This window comes from Schistocerca serialis, chromosome 6 (genome assembly GCF_023864345.2).
Source record: "Schistocerca serialis cubense isolate TAMUIC-IGC-003099 chromosome 6, iqSchSeri2.2, whole genome shotgun sequence".
Taxonomy (NCBI): domain Eukaryota; kingdom Metazoa; phylum Arthropoda; class Insecta; order Orthoptera; family Acrididae; genus Schistocerca; species Schistocerca serialis.
In genome coordinates, this window is record NC_064643.1 from 145,574,650 (window position 1) to 145,597,899 (window position 23,250).

A 23,250-nucleotide genomic window follows, 5' to 3' on the forward strand; every position below is an offset into this window, starting at 1 on the left:
CATACCTCTAGCTCCAACTACTAATCCGCAATCTTTGTATTGACCATCTAGGATCAAGTAACAACTCCAATCCCTTTTCTTTCTTGGTGTTTCGTATTTTTCCAGTAACCCACATTCTGCCTATGTTGTCGTTTTCTTTCTCCTGTTCGTGTTGTTCCCTATTTCTTATGCCTTAAAAGCCTTTTAGATTAGATTAGATTAGATTAATACTAGTTCCATGGATCATGAATACGATATTTCGTAATGATGTGGAACGAGTCGAATTTTCCAATACATGACATAATTAGGTTAATTTAACAACATACTTAAGTTAATATAACAACTTTATTTTTTTTTGTGTTTTTTTTGTTTTTCTTTATTTTTTATTTTATTTTTTTATTTTTTAAAAATATTTTAGGTTTTTTTTTCTTAATTTATTCCTAAAAATTCCTCTATGGAGTAGAAGGAGTTGTCATTCAGAAATTCTTTTAATTTCTTCTTAAATACTTGTTGGTTATCTGTCAGACTTTTGATACTATTTGGTAAGTGACCAAAGACTTTAGTGCCAGCATAATTCGCCCCTTTCTGTGCCAAAGTTAGATTTAATCTTGAATAGTGAAGATCGTCCTTTCTCCTAGTATTGTAGTTATGCACACTGCTATTACTTTTGAATTGGGTTTGGTTGTTAATAACAAATTTCATAAGAGAGTATATATACTGAGAAGCTACTGTGAATATCCCTAGATCCTTAAATAAATGTCTGCAGGATGATCTTGGGTGGACTCCAGCTATTATTCTGATTACACGCTTTTGTGCAATAAATACTTTATTCCTCAGTGATGAATTACCCCAAAATATGATGCCATATGAAAGCAATGAGTGAAAATAGGCGTAGTAAGCTAATTTACTAAGATGTTTATCACCAAAATTTGCAATGACCCTTATTGCATAAGTAGCTGAACTCAAACGTTTCAGCAGATCATCAATGTGTTTCTTCCAATTTAATCTCTCATCAATGGACATACCTAAAAATTTGGAATATTCTACCTTAGCTATATGCTTCTGATTAAGGTCTATATTTATTAATGGTGTCATACCATTCACTGTACGGAACTGTATGTACTGTGTCTTATCAAAATTCAGTGAGAGACCGTTTACAAGGAACCACTTAGTAATTTTCTGAAAGACAGTATTGACAATTTCCTCAGTTAATTCTTGTTTCTCAGGTGTGATTACTATACTTGTATCATCAGCGAAGAGAACTAACTTTGCCTCTTCATGAATATAGAATGGAAGTCATTAATATATAATAAGAACAACAAAGGACCCAAGACTGACCCTTGTGGAACCCCATTCTTGATAGTTCCCTAGTTTGAGGAATGTGCTGATCTTTGCATGTTACGAGAACTACTTATTTCAACTTTCTGCACTCTTCCAGTTAGGTACGAATTAAACCATTTGTGCACTGTCCCACTCATGCCACAATACTTGAGCTTGTCTAGCAGAATTTCATGATTTACACAATCAAAAGCCTTTGAGAGATTACAAAAAATCCCAATGGGTGGTGTTCGGTTATTCAGAGCATTCAAAATTTGACTGGTGAAAGCATATATGGCATTTTCTGTTGAAAAACCTTTCTGGAAACCAAACTTACATTTTGTTAGTACTTCATTTTTACAGATATGTGAAGCTACTCTTGAATACATTACTTTCTCAAAAATTTTCGATAAAGCTGTTAGAAGGGAGATTGGACGGTAATTGTTGACATCAGATCTATCTCCCTTTTTATGCAAAGGTATAACAATAGCATATTTCAGTCTATCAGGGAAAATGCCCTGTTCCAGAGAGCTATTACACAGGTGGCTGAGAATCTTACTTATCTGTTGAGAACAAGCTTTTAGTATTTTGCTGGAAATGCCATCAATTCCATGTGAGTTTTTGCTTTTAAGCAAGTTTATTATTTTCCTAATTTCAGAGGGAGAAGTGGGTGAGATTTCAATTGTATCAAATTGCATAGGTATGGCCTCTTCCATTAACAGCCTAGCATCTTCTAATGAACACCTGGATCCTACTATATCCACAACATTTAGAAAATGATTATTAAAAATATTTTCAACTTCTGACTTTTTGTTCGTAAAGTTTTCATTCAATTTGATGGTAATACTGTCTTCCTCTGCTCTTGCTTTTAAATTTTGCTTTTAAGCAAGTTTATTATTTTCCTAATTTCAGAGGGAGAAGTGGGTGAGATTTCAATTGTATCAAATTGCATAGGTATGGCCTCTTCCATTAACAGCCTAGCATCTTCTAATGAACACTTGGATCCTACTATATCCACAACATTTAGAAAATGATTATTAAAAATATTTTCAACTTCTGACTTTTTGTTCGTAAAGTTTTCATTCAATTTGATGGTAATACTGTCTTCCTCTGCTCTTGCTTTTAAATTTAATATTTTATGTGTGCAAATGTTTACGTACGTTGTTTTCGATTCTGTGATGTTGCTTCTTTCTAGTTCTTTTCTTATTTCTGTAATCCATGCTATTATCGATTTCTTTTTCCGGACATATAGAAACATTTGTTTCGTTAGCATGTTCTTATTCATTAGGTAGAGGTGTCCTAAAAAGATTAATCTTCGTTTTGCCGCTACTTACGATATTTTTTGTATGTTTTCGTAGATCTCCCGGTTACTTCCCATTTTGCAGTCTTCTTTAATTTTTATTGCACCCATTTTTTCTGATAATCAGTCTTTCAAGTACTTCTATTCTGTCCAGCTTATAGTTCATCTTTAAGCATTCTCATGCAAGTAAACATTCTGGTCTTGCCGGTGTATTATAGCATTTTACTTTTGTTTTCTAGAAGTGCGTTTGTTGTTATAGATGTCAAACCATATGCTTTTTCTACTTTCTTATCTCTTACATCTATTGCAGATTTTTCAAGTATTTACCTATTTTTAAAATAACTTGATTGAAGAACACGATTTTTGTAGCACTGTCCGTTCGTATGAGACGATGTTAATGACTGAACGAAGAAGGAAAGAGACTGATACAATTAGGATCCGATGTACCGCTACACAAGCCATCGGGAATTTCTCTGACAATCTGATCTTGAGGACGCCATCACGTAGAAACTGTGAATAGCTTTTTTTGTGTAAATGTGATAAGCATTTACTAAGCTGGTGTAAGATGCTGTTAAAAGATAATCTGAAAATGTGATTAGGGGTGTTTTAACTCTCGTGCTATATATCAAAAATAGTCGTAGTTATGAGAGCCTAATAGTTTTTATTTAGTTCTCTTTGGTAGATTCGTTTTCTCTACGTGCTTGGAACGATCCAGTATACTCAAACAGCGGGTCAGTGCAGTACAAGTATCTCCCTGCTTAACGCTGATCTATTGTCTAACCTGTAGCATCGAACAGGGCACACTTGGACACTGTGCGTCCAAACCTGAACAACCATTTACGGCCCGTATTAATTAAAATTGCATCTGACCTCGGGGGCGGTCCACATTTCCTCGGCCGCGGTACGCGCCTTTCCATTATTTTCCGAAATTGAAAAGTTAATGAAATCGTGTTGTTTGCGCAAACCTGCACGACGACGATAAGTCGTACGCGACGAGGAGAAGTGGGGGTGGGGCGGAGGGAGCGGAGGGTAATAAAAATATATAGATGTGTGTGTGCGCATGTGTACGCGTATTTCTGGAAAGGCTAGCGGCCGGCTAGTAATCTAAAATATATCGGACCGACACAGGGACGAGTTAAAAAGAAAAGCCGGGCAGAGCGGAATACGAAGAACTGCGACGCAGCGAGAGAGAGACACACACGCAGACAGAAGGCAGCCAGGTGCCAAATTGATATCCGATATCAAATAAAAGGCTTGCGCACGGCGAGTGGAGTGTCTGTCGTCGGAGTCTGTCGTCGGAGCGTGGAGCGTGATTGATGGGCGGCCGGTAATTGTGTGTATCTGCCAGTCAGCGCGCTCCTCCTGCCCCCCCCCCCCCCCCCCCCCCCCCCGAGCCCCACGCCATGCCGTTTATGACGATCACAACTGGAAGTGACGGGCCACGTACATATTTTGGAGCCGTAATGGAGTTGTCACTTTGCCTTTGAAACGCGGCTGGGGCGTCTTTACTCCTTTTTCTCGGGCGGGCGCGCGCAGCTCGTTCGCCGGGGCGGAAATGGAAGGGAAGAGCAGGTGGGTAGGCAGCAGATACGACGATGCGGGGGGGGGGGGGGGGGGGGGGCGAGCGGAGGCGCGAGCGGAGGCGCGTCGTTTAGCTGCGGGAATCTGGTGCGCCCGGCCCGATGACGGGAGGCGCTAGCGCGCTATCGGCCAGAGGATCACCGGCAGTCGCTGGAAGCTGTTAGGAGGCGGACGTGTGCTCTCACAAGAAACGGTTACTGTCGCCGTGCAGTGCCAGCCGGCCAGACTCTGTATCGAACATGCGAACGACATGCTCTCTTCTGTTGTTATTGTTGTTGTTGTGGTACTCAGTACGAAAAAAAAAATGTGTTTCCGTGCTGTGGTTGCTGACTATCACTAGGCTCATTCTACACTGAAGCGACAAAAGTCATGTGATAGCGATCTGCACATATACAAATAGCGGTAGTATCGCGTATACAAGGTACACTACTGGCCATTAAAATTGCTACCCCAAGAATAAGCGCAAATGATAAACGAGTATTCATTGGACAAATATATTATACTAGAACTGAAATGTGATTACATTTTCACGCAATTTGTGTGCATTGATCCTGAGAAATTAGTATCCAGAACAACCACCTCTGGCCGTAGTAACGGCCTTGATACGCCTGGGCATTGAGTCACAGCTTGGATGGCGTGTACAGGTACAGCTGCCCATTCAGCTTCAACACGATACCACAGTTCATCAAGAGTAGTGACTGGGGTATTGTGACGAGCCAGTTGCTCGGCCACCATTCACCAGACGTTTGCAGTTGGTGAGAGATCTGGAGAACGTGCTGGACAGGGCAGCAGTCGATCATTTTCTGTATCCAGAAAGGCCGTACAGGACCTGCAACATGCGGTCGTGCATTATCCTGCTGAAATGTAGGGTTTCGTAGGTATCGAATGAAGGGTAGAGCCACAGGTCGTAACACATCTGAAATGTAACGTCCATTGTTCAAAGTGCCGTCAATGCGAACAAGAGGTGACCAAGACGTGTAACCAATGGCACCCCATACAATAACGCCGGGTCATACGCCAGTATGGCAATGACGAATACACGTTTCCAATGTGCGTTCACCGCAATGTCGCCAAACGCGGATGCGACCATCATGATGCTGTAAACAAAACCTGGATTCATCCGAAAAAATGACGTTTTACCATTCGTGCACCCAGGTTCGTCGTTGCGTACACCATCACAGGCGCTCCTGCCTGTGACGCAGCGTCGAGGGTAACCGCAGCCATGGTCTCCGAGCTGATAGTCCATGCTGCTGCAAACGTCGTCGAACTGTTCGTGCAGATGGTTGTTGTCTTGCAAACGTCCCCATATGTTGACTCAGGGATCGAGACGTGACTGCACGATCCGTTACAACCATGCTGATAAGATGCCTGTCATCTCGACTGCTAGTGATACGAGGCCGTTGGGATCCAGCACGGCGTTCCGTATTACCCTCCTGAACCCACCGATTCCATATTCTGCTAACGGTCATTGGATCTCGACCAACCCGAGCAGCAATGTCGCGATACGATAAACCGCAATCGCGATAGGCTACGATCCGACCTTTATCATAGTCAGAACCGTGATGATACGCATTTCTCTTCCTTACACGAGGCATCACAACAACGTTTCACCAGACTACGCCGGTCAACTGCTGTTTGTGTATGAGAAATGGGTTGGAAACTTTCTTCATGTCAGCACGCTCTAGGTGTCGCCACCGACGCCAACCTTGTGTGAATGCTCTGAAAAGTGGCCGAGCGGTTCTAGTCGCTTCCGTCTGGAACCGCGCGGCCGCTACGGTCGCAAATTCGAATCCTGCCTCGGGCATGGATATGTGTGATATCCTTAGGTTACTTAGGTTTAAGTAGTTCTAAGTTCTAGGGGACTTATGACCTCGGATGTTGAGTCCCTTAGTGCTCAGAGCCATTTGAACCGTTTTTGCTCTGAAAAGCTAATCATTTGCATATCACAGCATCTTCTTCCTGTCGGTTAAATTTCGCGTCTGTAACACGTCATCTTCGTGGTGTAGCAATTTTAATGGCCAGTAGTGTATAAAAAGGCAGAAGGTGACATTTGTGCTCAGGTATTTCATGTGAAAAGGTTTCCGACGTGCCTATGGCCACACGAAGGGAATGCGGAATGGTAGTTACAGCTAAACGCATGAGATATTCAATTTCGAGATCGTTAGTGAATTCAGTATTTCGAGAGCCACAGTGTCAAGAGTGTGCAGAGAATATCAAATTTCAGGCATTATCTGTCACCACGGACAATGCCGTGGCCAACAGCCTTCCCGTAACAACCGAGGGAGCGGCGTTTGCATAGAGTTGTCATTGCTAACAGATAACCAAACACTGAGTCACACTGCGTGAAATAACCGGTGAAATCAATATGGGACGTACGACGAACGTATCCACGAGGACAGTTTAGCGAAATTTGGTTTAATGGGCTACGGCAGCAGAAGCAGGTGCGAAAGCCTTTGCTAACAGCACGAAATCGCCTGGGTTCGTAACTGTATCGGTTGGATCCTAGACGACTGGAAAACCGTAGCGTGCTCAAATGAGTCCTGTTTCTTTTGGTAAGTGTTGCGTAAGTGTGGCGTATACCCAACGAAGCCAAGGAGCCGGCCGGAGTGGCCGAGCGGTTCTAGGCGCTTCAGTCCGGAAGCGCGGTGCTGCTACGGTCGCAGGTTCGAACCCTGCCCCGGGCATCGATATATGTGATGTCCTTAGGTTAGTTAGGTTTAAGTAGTTCTAAGTTCTAGGGGACTGATGACCACAGATGTTAAGTCACATATTGCTCAGAGCCATTTGAACCATTTGAAGCCAAGGACCCCAGTTGTCAACAAGGCACGCAGCAGGCTGATAGTGGCTCCAATATGGCGTGGCCTGCGTTTACATTGAACAGACTGGGTCTTGTGGTCCAATTGAACCGATCATGGACTGGAAATGGTCCTGTTCGGCTACTTAGAGATCATTTGGAGCCATTCATGGACTTCATGTTCCCAAACAAGGATGAAATTTTTATGGATGACAGTGCGCCATGTCACCGGACTACAACTGTTCGCGAGTGGATTGAATAATATTCAGGACAATTCGACAGAATGATCTGACCACCCGTCGAACATTTACTGGACATAATCGTGAGATCAGTTCGTGCACAAAATCCTTCAGTGACAACAGTTGCGCAGTTGTGGACGGCCATAGAGGCAGCATGGCCCAGTATTTCTGCGGAGGTTTCCAACGAGTTGTTCAGTCTATGCAAAAGGAGATCCGACACGATATTAGGAGGTAGCCCAGGACTTTTGTCAACTCAGTCACCGCAGTCTGGTTTTTATGCAAGTTGCAGATAACCTTTCGGTCGCTGTATTGCATCTCATACATTCATAATTTGAAGGGATGTTTTCTAACGACCGAGAGCAGCAGCGTATGCATTGAGTTGTCACTCCTGAAAGACAAGTAAACACTGCGTGAAGGAATGGCAGAAATCTATATGGGCCGTTCGACTAACGTATCCATGAGGACAGTGCGGCGAAATTTGGTGTTAATGGGCTATGGCAGCAGACTACCGACGTGGGAGCCTTTGCTAACATAACGACATTCCCTTCAGCGCATCTCCTGGGCTCGTGATCGTATCGGTTGGATCCTAGACGACTGGAAAACCGTGGTCTGGACAGATGAGTCCCTCTCACAGTTGGTAAGAGCTGATGGTAGAGTTCGAGTGTGGCTCAGACCCAACGAAGCCATGGACCCAAGTTGTTCAAATGGTTCAAATGGCTCTAAGCACTATGGGACTTAACATCAGAGGTGATCAGTCCCCTAGACTTAGAACTACCTAAACCTAACTATCCTAAGGACATCACACACATCCATGCCCGAGGCAGGATTCGAACCTGCGACCGTAGCAGCAGCGCGGTTCCGGACTGAAGCGCCTAGAACCGGTCGGCCACAGCGGCCGGCTGGACCCAAGTTGTCAACAAGGCACTGTGCAAGCTAATTGCGGCTCCAATATGGTGTGGACTGTCTTCACATGGAATAGCCTGGGTTCTCTGGTCCAATTGAACCGATCATGGCCTGGAAGTAGTCATGTACGACTACTTCGAGACTATTTGCAATTATTCAAGGACTTCCTGTCCCCAAGCAACGATGGAATTTTTATGGACGACAGCGCGCGATGTCACCGGACCACAACTGTTCGCGACTGATTTGAAGAAGATTCTGGACAGTTCTAGCGAATGATTTAGCCACCATCATTTATTGGGCATAGTCGTGAGATCAGTTCGTGCACAAAATCATGCAGTGACAACAGTTTCGCAGTTATGGACGGCCATAGAGGCAGCATGGCTCAGTATTTCTGCGGAGGCTCCCAACGACTTGTTCAGTCTACGCAAAAGGAGATCCGACACGATATTAGGAGGTAGCCCATTACTTTTGTCACCTCAGTGTATAACCGTAGCCTAGTTTTTATACAAGTTGCAGATAACCTTTCGCTCACTATATTGTATCTCTACTACATTCTTAATTTGAAAGAGTGTTTCCTAGTCATCAATGTCAAAAGCTATACCCACAAATTCTACAAATATTTTTGTTTATTCAAACTATCCTGCAAAATAAGTCGTACTGTCAGTACTGAGGCGTGTGTCTCTACGTTTCTTCAGAACCCAAAACCGATGTCTACTGCGGTGGGTTTCGACCAGTCTTTCCGTTCTCCTGGATGTGTACCATGGTAGTATTTTGCAATAATTAATTATTAAACTGATGGTATACCTCTGTTCTAGCAATAGTCTGTAGTGGTAGATGTGGCAATTAACTAACGAAACTGTGTGTTTTATTGCATGTGGTGTCACGCCCAGACACCACACTTGCTAGGTGGTAGCCTTTAAATCGGCCGCGGTCCGGTAGTATACGTCGGACCCGCGTGTCGCCACTGTCAGTGATTGCAGACCGAGCGCCGCCACACGGCAGGTCTAGAGAGACTTACTAGCACTCGCCCCAGTTGTACAGCCGACGTTAATAGCAATGGTTCACTGACAAATACGCTCTCATTTGCCGAGACGATAGTTAGCATAGCCTTCAGCTACGTCATTTGCTACGACCTAGCAAGGCGCCATTACCAGTTTATATTCAGTGTAATAATGTCTAAACAAGAGCGATGTTCTCCAATTGTGGATTAAAGTTAAGTATTCCAAGAACTACGTTCTTTTCTTTATAGGATAATTACTTTACCTTGTTCCAGACCTCACGCCAATCTGCGTGAGCTTAACGCGTGCCTTTCGGCTACCTCCGAGTGGCTTGGCTGTCTTGCCACGCCACTACATTGCAAACAAAGTTACACCAACTTTCGTCCCTTGCAACATATAGCCCTTAGCTGCATATACACGACTGCATAGTCATTCACAACACCCATGATACTGAGAAAACTATCCGAACTGCCTTCAATTAGGACGTATTTCAATCGCCGTATTTTCATCTTGGCACGCTGTGGTTCTTCCAGTGCATCGATTGACGCTTTGTTTCCGAATCATATTGGACACTTCAAGTTTTACCGCCTTTGACGACGTTCGTGAGTGAGTCTGGTAATTCTGTGGTTCTGTCGTGTTAGAACAAGTGTTCTCCCGATCGACATTTTATTCCTGAGTGACGTTTTTCATAACTATTTTTACACATACTCGTGTTTAATACATCATGTAAAAATTTTCTTGGTGTCATTTTGTTAGTCTTTTACAATGTCGGCTATCATCAGAATGCTTAGATGTCCTCTCCCTGCACAGTCGCGAAGTCGAAATGTCTAAAAACATACATTTCCCTTATCGTTAGAAAGCAATACGTTGGCGGTTTTCACAAGGAATTTGAGGTTAATGAGCTTTTTAGTCGGTCGTGATCGCAACAACTATGAAGCAGCGTCATGTGCCATAAGGGCTCAAAAAGCAAACTAAAGGGAATGGCGAAAGGAAACGGTGTTTGGTTGCTCCTGGGGTATGAAGACCATTACATTCCAATACGAGCCTCATCCCATATGACTACACATTAATTGGTGTGTAGGCTCGTTACTTGATTGCCACTGGTGATAGATTGCTGAAACAATGTGTAATACAATTGCTCTAATTCTGCATCTACACGCAAGTCGCCTTACAGTGCGTGGCGGAGCGTAGTTGGGGTACCTCTGCCTTTTGCACTTTACCAGTCCCAGCAGTGAATGGTACGGCGGAAGAACGACTTGCTGTTACGTTCCGTATGCTCGCTGATTTTGTCAAAAATTACTTTCGCGGTCATTTTTCAAGATATGTGTGTGAGGTCATATCCAGACACTCTGGGATGAAAGTGGCAATGAAACAGAGGATGACACGCGTAAAGCTGAAATACGAAACACCTTTTCCCAAAGCTGTTTCACAGAGGAAGACCGCACTGCAGTTCCTTCTCTAAATCCTCGCACGAACGAAAAAATTGCTGATATCGAAATAAGTGTCCAAAGAAAAGAAAAGCAACTGAAATCACTCAACAGAGGAAAGTTCACTGGACCTGACGGGATACCAACAGTTTTCAAGAAGGGTCGTCGGGCAGATGCGCAAAACTATAGGCGTATATCTCTGACATCTATCTGTTGTAGAATTTTAGAACACATTTTTGCTCACGTATCATGTCATTTCTGGAAACCCAGAATCTACTCTGTAGGACTCAACATTGATTCCGGAAACAGCGATCGTGTGAAACCCAACTCGCTTTATTTGTTCATGAGACCCAGAAAATATTAGATACAGGCTCCCAGGTAGACGCCATTTTCCTTGACTTCGGGAAGGCGTTCGATACTGTTCCGCACTGTCGCCTGATAAACAAAGTAAGAGCCTACGGAATATCAGACCAGCTGTGTGGCTAGATTGAAGAGTTTTTAGCAAACAGAACACAGCATGTTGTTCTCAATGGAGAGACGTCTACTGACGTTAAAGTAACCTCTGGCATTCCACAGGGGAGTGTTATGGGACCATTGCTCTTCACAATATATACAAATGGCCTAGTAGTGTCGGAAGTTCCATGCGGCTTTTCGCGGATGATGCTGTAGTATACAGAGAGTTGCAGCATTAGCAAATTGCAGTGAAATGCAGGAAGATCTGCAGCGGATAGGCACTTGGTGCAGGGAGTGGCAACTGACCCTTAACATAGACAAATGTAATGTATTGCGAATACATAGAAAGAAGGATCCTTTATTGTATGATTATATGATAGCAGAACAAACACTGTTAGCAGTTACTTATGTAAAATATCTGGGAGTATGCGTACGGAACGATTTGAAGTGGAATGATCATCTAAAATTAATTGTTGGTAAGGCGGGTGCCAGGTTGAGATTCATTGGGAGAGTTTTTAGAAAATGTAGTCTATCAACAAAGGAGGTGGCTTACAAAACACTCGTTCGACCTATACTTGAGTATTGCTCATCAGTGTGGGATCCGTACCAGGTCAGGTTGACAGAGGAAATAGAGAAGGTCCAAAGAAGAGCGGCGCGTTTCGTCACAGGGTTATTTGGTAAGCGTGATAGCGTTACGGAGATGTTTAGCAAACTCAAGTGGCAGACTCTGCAAGAGAGGCGCTCTGCCTCGCGGTATAGCTTGCTGTCCAGGTTTCGAGAGGGTGCGTTTCTGGACGAGGTATCGAATATATTGCTTCCCCTACTTATACCTCCCGTGGAGATCACGAATGTAAAATTAGAGAGATTCGAGCGCTCACGGAGGCTTTCCGGCAGTTGTTCTTCCCGCGAACCATACGCGACTGGAACAGGAAAGGGAGGTAATGACAGTGGCGCGTAAAGTGCCCTCCGCCACACACCGTTGGGTGGCTTGCGGAGTATTAATGTAGATTTAGATGTAGATATGTTTCTCGACTTTTCTTCAAAGCTTAGATTTCTGAATTTTAACGGTAAACCTCACCGTAATAAACAACGCCACCTTGTAGAGTCTGCCACTGGAGTCTGAAAAGGATCTCCGTGATACTAATTACATTTTTAAGCCACCCTTAGACGTTCAATAATATCGACAATATTTTCCGGAGGCACAGTACTACTGACCGTCTAGAAGAGAGACTGAGAGGTAGCGCAGTTATATTGAGAGCATCAAAAACTTGGAAAATATATGCGCAGTCTGGAAATATTGTGCCATCTGTGGGCACTGTTGACAATATTCTCGGCAGTCTCTCGCGCGCTACACGGACTAAGGAGATTAGGGTCGTTGTTGCTGGGTGGAAAATGAGTTCAAAACAAGACGAAAGAGCGTTATTATTAGAGTGCATCAAAATGTATAAATGATTGCCGGCATTGTGAGACGTTACGGCAGATGAGTACAAAAACAGAAGTGCTAAGAATGATGAATCGTATGATTTGTTGCTCAGAAACTATAGGGAACAGCCAAGAAGGAAGATGTTTCTAAAAATTTAATTAATATCAAGTTACGCATAAAGTGTGTGTGTGTGTGTGTGTGTGTGTACACATTAACTACCGGAATATAATTCGTTAGTGCACGTATTATTAACTACCGGAATATAATTCGTTAGTGCACGTATTATTCCATGAGTCGTTTCCATAACTATGTCTCAAATGCCGCAAGGTGGAAACGGCCCTTGTAAATTTCAAGTCTTCGAAAGAATAGCCAGTAGGAAGGTATCGTAGCGTAATAGACAGACAGTGACTTGGTGGACCTACGTCTGTCATTGTATTTATTTATTTATTTTTTATGAAGCTGGTATGCACGTCCGCAGGAACTTATTCGGTGGGTGCAAGAGGGAGGGGGGGGGGGAGGGGGGGGGGGGCAAGTGCCAACGTATGGGGACGCCAGTGTATTAGGAAAACCAATTCTAGTAATGTATCAAATGTTGGACCATCAACACACAATAATCTTTTCTTTTTTTGTCGAACTCAGTTCTCTCAACAAGTTTTTGTGAGTGATTTTTGTCGCTGCTTGAAACAGTTTTTCATCCACCTTTTATTCTTTTTGCAACAAAGTAGAGCGAATGTCACAACAGAAGCGTCTTTATCGTTCAACATTCCGAACCACAGTTTTATTGCAAATTATTATTGAGGCATTGGGAGTACGTAGTAGTATTGCGCAGTATTATTGACCGTCGAGATGCCACTGTCAACGAACCTGCGACGGAACGTGTTTACCATCTTTTATGTCTACCTATTCTGTACACCCTAACTGCAACGGTCCCAGACTAAAGAGCAGTACTTGCAAATCGGTCCAACGAGGTTCTTTGTAAGCTACTTTTTTCCTTAAGATTGTTTTAACTAATGCTATCCTCTCAACAGCTTCTCCTACAATTCAGGGTGAGCACAACAGAACTTTATGCTATCAAAAATTAATACAAACGAAACGTATAACTTTTTCGCTTCAAATCGTAACCTGTTAATAGAGTATCTCCAGAAGATTTTAAGTATAGACACAATTATTTTGTTCTACAGAGAGTGCTGGTGTAGAAAATGGCAAGTACAACATAACAGAATAGCTGTTGTGTTGTCTATTTAGCAAAAAGGGATTCGGTAACAGCTGTTCAACGAGTATTTCGCAACCCAGTAGAATCTTCATTTATCCTGACAGAAACAGTTTGGAAGGAAGTGCAGAAGTCGCGGTCGGCCTCCTGTGTGGGGGCAAAATGGAGACTCTACGAGGTGGCTCTTGGTGAAAACGTCTGCAAAGTGCTCGTTGAACAATTGTTACCGACTCCCTTTCTGCTAATTGAGGACACACTTGCTATTCTGTTGTGTTCTAATTGCCATTATACACTAGCGCTCTCTGGCGGCAGAGTGCAACAGAAGAATTGGGTCCACGGTTGGGAATACTTCTGGAGAGACTCTATTAATACGTTTTTGAAGCGACTAAGTTATATCGTTTCGTTTGTATGAGTTTTTGATACTGCAAAATTATGTTGTGCTCACCCTGTGGCTTTCTTGGTAATTTCGTTTCAAGTCACTGCGGACACAGGGTCCCAAAATATTTACGGTTTTTGCTGTTTTCAGTGACTGATTATCAGTCGTATTCTTTCCGTATATTTAATAGCAATAACAATAACGATAGTTGAGGGTCAACTGGGTTTTCCGAGACCGAGAGTCTGCAAATATTCATGCATTTTGCTACAATTTTCCGGTATTGTGACGCTAACAAACAAAGTTGGAAGACCCATTATTGTTTAATAACAATAATAGTAACAGAAACAATCACGAAGTTACCAGGAATGGTGTCCAGAGAAACTTGAAATGGAATGACCAGAGAAAACCACTTGTAGGAAACGCGTATACCACCTACAGAGTCACTGAAATAATTCCACGGATTTGTAACTTACCCAAAAATGAAGGAGATTAGAACCTCGCAGTTAATGTATCCTTGAGTATTATTCGTCAGTTTGGGACTTTTACAATGCGAGATTAATAAAGGAAGATAGAGAAGACCCGAAGGAGAAATATACGTCTCGTCATGGGATCGTTTAATAAATACAAGAGCGCCAAAGAGATGATCACCAGAATCCGGTGACAGTCGCTTAAAGACAGATTTTATGTTGGAATTCCGAGAGCTTATGAAGGGCTTATTTCAATAGCGGTACAAGTCAATTTTTGTTCATTTACAGATACAGAGTCCTAAAGTTAAATGAGCGCTCAAAAATCTGCAGTTGAGATACCAGAAATATTCAAGCATATGGCTTCTTTCTAGAGATGAACCTATCTTTCTGTTTGTTTGGATCATTAATTTCACAAACATTATAGGCAGAAAAGTGGAGGTAATGGACTTGTACCACAGTTGAAATAAGCCCTTCATATGTCCCAGAAGTGTCAGACAACATGTACCGTGAAAGGACCCTGAATGGAAAAAAAATCACATAAATTAAAGGAATATGGAGTCTTACCGACAGATGTTCTTTCTGGGCACGATTCCCGAATAAAACAGGAAAGGGGTAAAAGAGCACTCCACGCGAAGCATCCTCCGCCATCCACTGTAAAATACCTTGCGGACTGTAGATTTGACGTACTGCCTTTCATTTGACCTTATTTATCCGTAATATAAGCACTCTCAATAACCAGGACCTGTCTAGATAACACTGACAACTTTTCTAATATATGGAACTGTTCAAATAGATCAAATTTCACAGTGTGGCACGCATCTCAGATTACGACGCTATCTCTTGTTCAGCTACAGGAGACAGAAAAATGGACACACAATAACTGAAAAGTCACATTCACATCCAAATTCGTATCAATTGTTTCCCTCCACATTCCCACTCAACAAGGCAATAAAGTGACAAAAAGCCTTGTGTCAGCGGTCGGAAGAAGTGGCACTAGCCTGATCCTGTTGCAGCAATACTTTTAGCAGTAATACGAGGTGTGATAGGAGAGTTTTAAGGATGGATCCGCTATTGCTTACTGGTTTGGCGGGCAGGTACACGGAGGGCGGGGAGTGAGTCATTGCTTTGTCCTTGAACGCCCTCTGACAGGAAACTGCGTTTCCTTTATTCAGTTCGTTGTGGCAACTGGCTGAGTGCGGGTCTGTTAGGGCTTGTTGCCGGATTCTCTCTGCGTGAAAATTGACTTAAAAACGGAGCAACGAGTTTGTGTGAAATTTTGTTGTAAAACTGGGAAATCAGCTTCTGAGACTTACGGACTATTAAAAACAGCTTTTGGAAGTAATTGGACGAGCCAGTCAAATGTTTTTGTCTGGTGCACAACCATTTCAGTTTTAAAGTCTGCCAGATGACGTAAATAATCGGATCTACGAGGGCGTGCAATGTCTCCTGGGCGGCCGGGTGGCCGAGCGGTTCTAGGCGCTACAGTCTGGAACCGCACGACCGCTGCGGTCGCAGGTTCGAATCCTGCCTCGGGCATGGATGTGTGTGATGTCCTTAGGTTAGTTAGGTTTAAGTAGTTCTAAGTTCTAGGGGACTGATGACCTCAGAAGTTAAGCCCCATTGTGCTCAGAGCCATTTTTTGAATGTCCCATAATTTTTTATGTGAAAGCTCTTAATCCTTCTTAAATAAAACGAACGTTATTAACATTCCACATCTTTATTCTTCATGTCTACATATTTGCAGCCGCCTGCCGCTAGAGAATTCCGAATTGTAACGTTGAACATGGCGTTGTGTAACGCATCTACGTCTGTGTGTGAGAAACAGCGCGCTGTAATCGAGTTTCGAATTCGAAAAATATAACCACAAATGGAGCACCCTCTCCTTGAGCATAACAATGCCGGGCCACACACGAGCAAGGTTCACTATCATTGATCATTCTTCGAGGACTTCACTTTGATAGTGATGAAGCGAAGCGGTGCAAGCAGAGCTGAGGTTGTGGCTCCGTCAACAGTGTCGAACATTGTACAGTCGCGGTATCAACAAACTGGTCTGAATGTGTTTGCCGACAGGGTGACTGTGTGAAGAAATAAACTTGAAGGCATGAAGAGGAAAGAATTACAATGTTCATACAGTTTGCTTTATTTAGAAAGCTTTAACAGTTTTCACAAAAAAATTCAGACGCGTAACTTTTCAGCACGCCCTCATAGCTGCATGATAATAAAATTTTATAACAGCTTCTTAGTGGCATATATAAAAATATCAGACTACAGAGAAATCCACCAGGTTATTTACGTTGCAGCGGGAACCATTAGTATCGAAAATATCCAAACAATTTGTGGAAGCAATGCAAAAGTCAGTTGTTCTTAACAAAGAGAATGGACGTAACTATCTGAAGCACGAATTTTTCTTTCTAATATGACGTGGCGAGAGTACTAAGAATGTTGAATTTGGCCGCTCACTTCTCACGACCACAGTCTCTGTAAACCTATACAAGTATGAAAGCCGCCCCGGATTAGCCGAGCCTCTGAGGCGCTACAGTCATGGACTGTGCGGCTGGTCCCGGCGGAGGTTCGAGTCCTCCCTCGGGCATGGGTGTGTGTGTTTGTCCTTAGGATAATTTAGGTTAAGTAATGTGTAAGCTTAGGGACTGATGACCTTAGCAGTTAAGTCCCATAAGATTTCACACACATCTCACACACACAAGTATGAATGAATTCTCTTTCGCAGGAAACTATCCAAAACAAAGAATTATCTGATAATAACACGGTAGTCCAGTTTACCGAACTGAGCGATACACTCATAATACATACACTTAAAAATATCATGAATGAAAAAATTAGACAGTATCAAGTTGAAATTTCACTTTCGATATTGCGTGATATTTATCAACACAACAAAAACAAAATTTAAATATAATAATGGAAAATTCTTGGTGGAATATAAGTAACGGAAGAAGTTCAGGTAACAACTCACTGTATAACTAAGGTACTGAGTGGTCTATAATCCCATAAGCTAAACTGAAAACGTGCTAACCTTTCAGGTGATGTCCTTTTTCAGAGCTAACTACTAGGAGTAGTTATCTCATCGAAAAAGTGAAGTTACGAAATTAATTTTATGCTTGTTTGCGAGAACATGTTTGTACTCCTGGCCGATATCGAAATCACGAGCCGCAGCATCGTCGGGCGTCGCTAGAGGAGCGAAAGCAAAATACCGCAGGCTACTGATGAAGCAGGGTTGGGCTGCACCATGTTGTTTGTTTCCGACAACACAGAGCAAAAGTTAAAGCTGTGTCGGGTCAATGCACACGGCTACGGAAGTCGTTTGGATGCACCCGACGGAGGTGCAACATTTGCTCTGTGCTGCCGGAAGCGAACAACGTGGTGCAGCCCATCCCCGATTAATCAGTGGCTGTGGTACTTTGCTTTCGCTTCTCTAGCGACGTGGGGATTTCGATATCTCCCTGGAGTGCAAATATTTACTCGCAAATAATTACGTAATCTTATTCTTTTCGAGGCGATACTTAAAATTTTGTGACCATCCTCCTCGTCACCTCTGAATGAAGACATCGTCTGGAAGCTTATCAAGGTTTTAAATATTTTAATGTGTCTATCGACTAGTGAACAACACAGCGGTACGGTAATATGTTACCTTTACTCATTCCATAACTCAAGAACATTGCCCTTGTATCACACCGAGAAATGTTCTTGTTGTCCTCGTATTTTTACATGTACTCTGCAAGAACGGAGGACGTACTGTTTACGAATGAACCTCTACGGACTGAAGAGCACCGCAGCATGTGAAGGGGAACTGGGGGAAGTACGAAGCGCCGCGTCGCGTCTGCAGGCTGGCGGGCGCTCACCACCCTGAATACAAAATCCCCGCCTCTTTATTTCTTTCCTCCGTACGCCTCTTCCTCCATTCTTTGCTCAAAGAAATCCATTTACGCGAATTTACAGGGTATAAAAGGAGGCAGAATAAATCGCGTTGCCATGGGCGGGCGAGCTTTAGGAGTCTGCGAAGCGCCTGTCAAGGAGAGCATCCCTGCATGCCTTCGAGTCGTGCGGCCGAGTGTACTTATAGGCGCGCGCATAACGCTGCTCCTTTCGCGGTGGCAGCGCATATCGTCGTCGACGGTAAAATGTAAATTTCGTCTGCTTTTCAAAGTATAATAAAGCTACTCTGCCTCGTCACGAGCACAGGGATACAACGTCGTTGTTTCGCCTCGTCGTCGTGAACCGAACGTCAGACGATTGCTATTCCCTTTGGTGGCAGCTGAACTTCTGGCATAAGAGGATGGCGCTCCGAGGTTTAAGTAACATTCCAAAACGCTTTCGCTGACCTGTCCGAACTGAATTTTCTTAATCCTAACCCATTTAACCGATATAACAGTTGCTTTTAAAATATGGACAGTTTGTATTTACGAGGGTTGTCCAGAAAGTATGTTCCACTCGGTCGCGAAATGGAAACCACAGTGAAAACCAGAAACGTGTTATTTGCAGCAGTTAAGTACACCTTGCACCAACTTCTCTACATCGTCACCGCCCCAACTTCGAGTTTTGTCGTAGTGTTGTGCCAACTTTCTAATATCCTCGTCATAGAAATCAGCTGCCTGTACTTTCGGCCATTTATCTGACTGGTCTGCAGCTCTTTGTCCGTGGAAAAATTTTATCTTCATAGCCAGCGGTTCTTGTGAGCAGAGATGAGACTCGGGGGAGCCAATTACGGCCTGTATTGTGGGTGATCAAACGATTCTCATCGGAAACGCTTCAGGAGCGTCTTCATTGCCTCTGAAGTTGCGGCCGAGAATTCGCATGAAGAAGGAACTGCTCGACAGTTGTGTTATGTGGGCTGCATGAACAGACGAAATCTCTAACCAGGCTCTCATACCTGGCGGAAGACACTATTTCCTATGCACCTTTATGTGCTCACTGTTCACTCAAAACTGAAAAGAGCGAAGCGACACGATCGAATGGCATACTAGAGACACTGCGCAACACATCTGTGCGAAGCTTTACCGATTTTCCCAGTGGTTTCTATTTCGCGACCGATCGGAACTTACTTTCTGGACAACCCTCGTATCTGACAGAGCTATTAAAATTATACATGCTGTAGTGGGTATTGCAGATATTTTTATATGTGGTACCTTAATATGTACACATATCAATGTGTTCGTTGTTTTTTCTCTGTTTCGAACAGTAGACCCTCAAACACGTCACGTAATTTACTACGTGATATTTTCTGCACGGTCATAACTGCACCACTGTCATATAAACTAACTATATAGTGTCCATGTGTCCACACTTCAACACCTGACCTGATACTCAGGAGAAAATGGCTTGCTCTTGCCACATACACTTGGAGGTACTAACCAACCTAAAAACACACGATTTGTAATAGCTTTATTTATTAGTCTGCAGAATACGTAAATAATTATGTAGTGCTGTACAGTACATTGTCCTCAGTTATCAATAGCAATACCTGCACTTACACACATTACACTCCGTATATGGAATGATGCAAGCTTAAATAATCCGAGACTTAGACACAGGTACCTTTTATCACAAACTCTATATTATTTATATGTTAAAGGTTTCATAACTGAATGCAAACTTTATTACCAAAACATTTTAAAATAAATAATGATACTCTATACACAATGCTCTCTTCAGGCAACCATTTGATGTTAGCCAGAACAAAGATGAGCTACACGTAGAATGTATCTGCTTTTGAAAGTAGAAAATGAAAGTAATTTAAATATCTCCAGATCGAAACAAAAGTGATGCCATTTAGAGTATCCGAGCTAGTTAGGACCAAAATAGCCATAAGTAACGAATCAATAGTGCACAGTAACTATTACTTTTTATCTTGTATGTAATATTACGGTACTTCCATCAAATAATGAAGTGAGTGAAAAGCTACAGAAATTACAGAGCAAATACACTTCTCGGATTTGCCGCCGACTAACAGCGTGCAAATCCTACAGTATTCCATGCACACAACTGTTGGACATCTTCGAGTGATGGTAGATGGTGACGTCACTTCCGCAAGATGATAATCTCGTAGGGCAGGAATTACGCTTACACAAGGGGGGGGGGGGAGGGGGCGCCCACAGTAGAGTGGAAACGGCGCTCCTAATGCCCTCTACCGAGAGCCGAAACATTGTGCGACTTGCACAACGTTATCCGGCGGCAAACCCGAAAAGTGCATTTGCAACAGATCCGTCAGGAAAGCCTGAAAAGTCACGTCATAAGTTACTGTAGCTACGTGGCACCATCAAACGGCACTTCAAAAGCAACAGAAAAGATATACTGCTGAACTATACAATGTAATGGCAGTACAAACGTTGTATGGCTGTATATATCGAACCTTTAGTAAATTATCGAAAGTGCAGAAATGAGATTTCTGAGAGCTGACACTTGCTTCAATTTACATGATAAGATGGGAAATGAAGGTTACAGAACGTAATTAAATATATTCAAGATGAATGAAGTAATCGTGAAACACAGCAACAAATGGAGGGAGCATGTGACAAGAATGCAACAAAGGATGACGCCGAAGTCACTTCTGAATGGGAAGTTAAAATGAGGAAGAATGAAGATCGGCCTGTCGAAAGATGGACAGAGCAAAATACTAGAGCCTGGAACAAACCAGAATTGGTTTCTTCAAAATGTTCAAATGTGTGTGAAATTTTATGGGACGTAACTGCTAAGGTCATCAGTCCCTAAGCTTACACACTACTTAACCTAAATTATCCTAAGGACAAACACACACACCCATGCCCGAGGGAGGACTCGAACCTCCGCCGGGACCAGCCGCACAGTCCCTGACTGCAGCGCCTTAGACCGCTCGGCTAATCCCGCACGGCTCCAGAGTTGATTTAATCCTTGATGTTGTGGATGGTGATTATTCATACAACCGAAGTTTTGAAGACTGCGTCGTAATCCTCATTATGTTCATCTTCCGATACCGGTCGGAACGCTAGTTAGTTATTTTTCACGATAGGTTTTTAGATGTGCGTTTCGAAGCGCTGATCTAATCTTCAGGTATCAACAAGGAATACAAAACACTTTAATTGCTACTTATATTGAGATAAACGCTGTTGACACAGTACCTGTAATGGTGGTTTCTCAACAGTGGTTACGGAACTCTGTGCTGAAGTATGGGAGAATATTCCTCCGTATATAGCTATTTAAATCACTTTTACGTCCTTCTCTGCAATTCACTGTGTTATTCATTCAGTACAATTTCATTGAGGTAGTAGCGAAACATCGGCCTAAATCTGATTCATAGCGGAGGAATACCGCAAGGAATTCCAACCTAGTCCTTCGCAAAAGCTGTAGAAATCCATCCTTACGTTAATTTAGCTGTAGCATTTTCGTTAGTATAAATACTGATGAAAGTTTTGCTGTACTTATTGGATATCGAGATACGTTCAACAGAGCTCGAAACACATTGCTAATAAATAAACATGGAAAACAACGCACGCGAGGTGCAGCTACTTGTGAATATATTTATTCGAAAAGTTCAGCTAGCCATTCAATACACGATATAATTGTTATAAGCTCAATACAATATTTTTTCTATATATTTCGTTATTTTGGGAGCCAACTATGAGGGTTCAAAAATGGTTCAGATGGCTCTGAGCACTATAGGACTTAACATCTGTGGTCATCAGTCCCCTAGAACTTAGAACTACTTAAACCTAACTAACCTAAGGACATCACACACATCCATACCCGAGGCAGGATTCGAACCTGCGACCGTAGCAGCCGCGCGATTCCGGACTGCGCGCCTAGAACCGCTAGACCACCGCGGCCGGCAACTATGAGGGAAGAATCATCTTTTCCCTCTAATAGTTCGGCGTGTACTTTACTTCCTTCTGAATAGAAAAGCTAGCAGTTCGTTATAATCACTGTTAGGTTGTGGTGGTCACAACTCAGTGGTCTTTGTTTTAGATTTGCATCTTCTGCGTGTCGCTGGATGACGGGTTGTCCATTGCCATAAACTGGCAACAGTTAGTGACCTGGTTTTCAATTTTTTTGGTTGAGGTTTCACCTAGATATGTTTATTTCTTAATAGTTTTATTGACAAAGTAATGGTCGTAATATTTAAACGTCTAACGACAGTCCTTCGTTTCGGAGTCTGCAATTACTATCACACGTGTGCGTGGATCAAGGCCAAAAAAGCGCCTGAAATTAGAACAGCCACCAAAGGCAAAGCTTAGAGTTAGTTACAGCTATAGACTTATTTAGCAGCTATGTAAATGACATAATCGTGTGAAATGATGTAGTGGTAATATTTAAAATTCCGAATGAGAGCAACAGTCTCTAAACTCATATTTTTCCAGAACTAATTTGAAATCCCTATAACCTGTCACACTACTCAGGAATCGGTCGGACAATAAAATGACGACCTCCTGACGTAAAAGTTGAGATATACATAACTGACTTATGCCATAATGCATTTCTTTTCTAAGTAATTGTTAAAATCCTAAGGTTAAATTCTTATACGTCCTAGTGCCATCGAGGACATTAATGACGAGGAAATCCGATAGCTGGACAATAAATAGAGCAAGAAATCGGCCATAGCATTGTTGGTGACAGCATCGCGACATTTGCTTGAAGTGGTATAGGGAAGCCTCGAACAACCAAAATATAAATGCCTAAAGCGACCTGAACCCTTCTCCTTTCGAATATTAATTACTGAGCGAGGTAGCGCAGTAGGTAGACAATGGAGTCGTATTTGAGTGGACTGCGATTCAATTCCCTGTTTGTACATTTAG

The 23,250-nt window shown here is 42.8% G+C and overlaps 1 protein-coding gene across 1 annotated transcript in view; it reads left to right on the forward strand.

Moving 5' to 3' along the window:
* Nucleotides 1-23,250, forward strand: part of LOC126484696 (hemicentin-1) — a 1,211,236-nt gene that overhangs the window by 867,355 nt on the left and 320,631 nt on the right. The window lies entirely within an intron of this gene.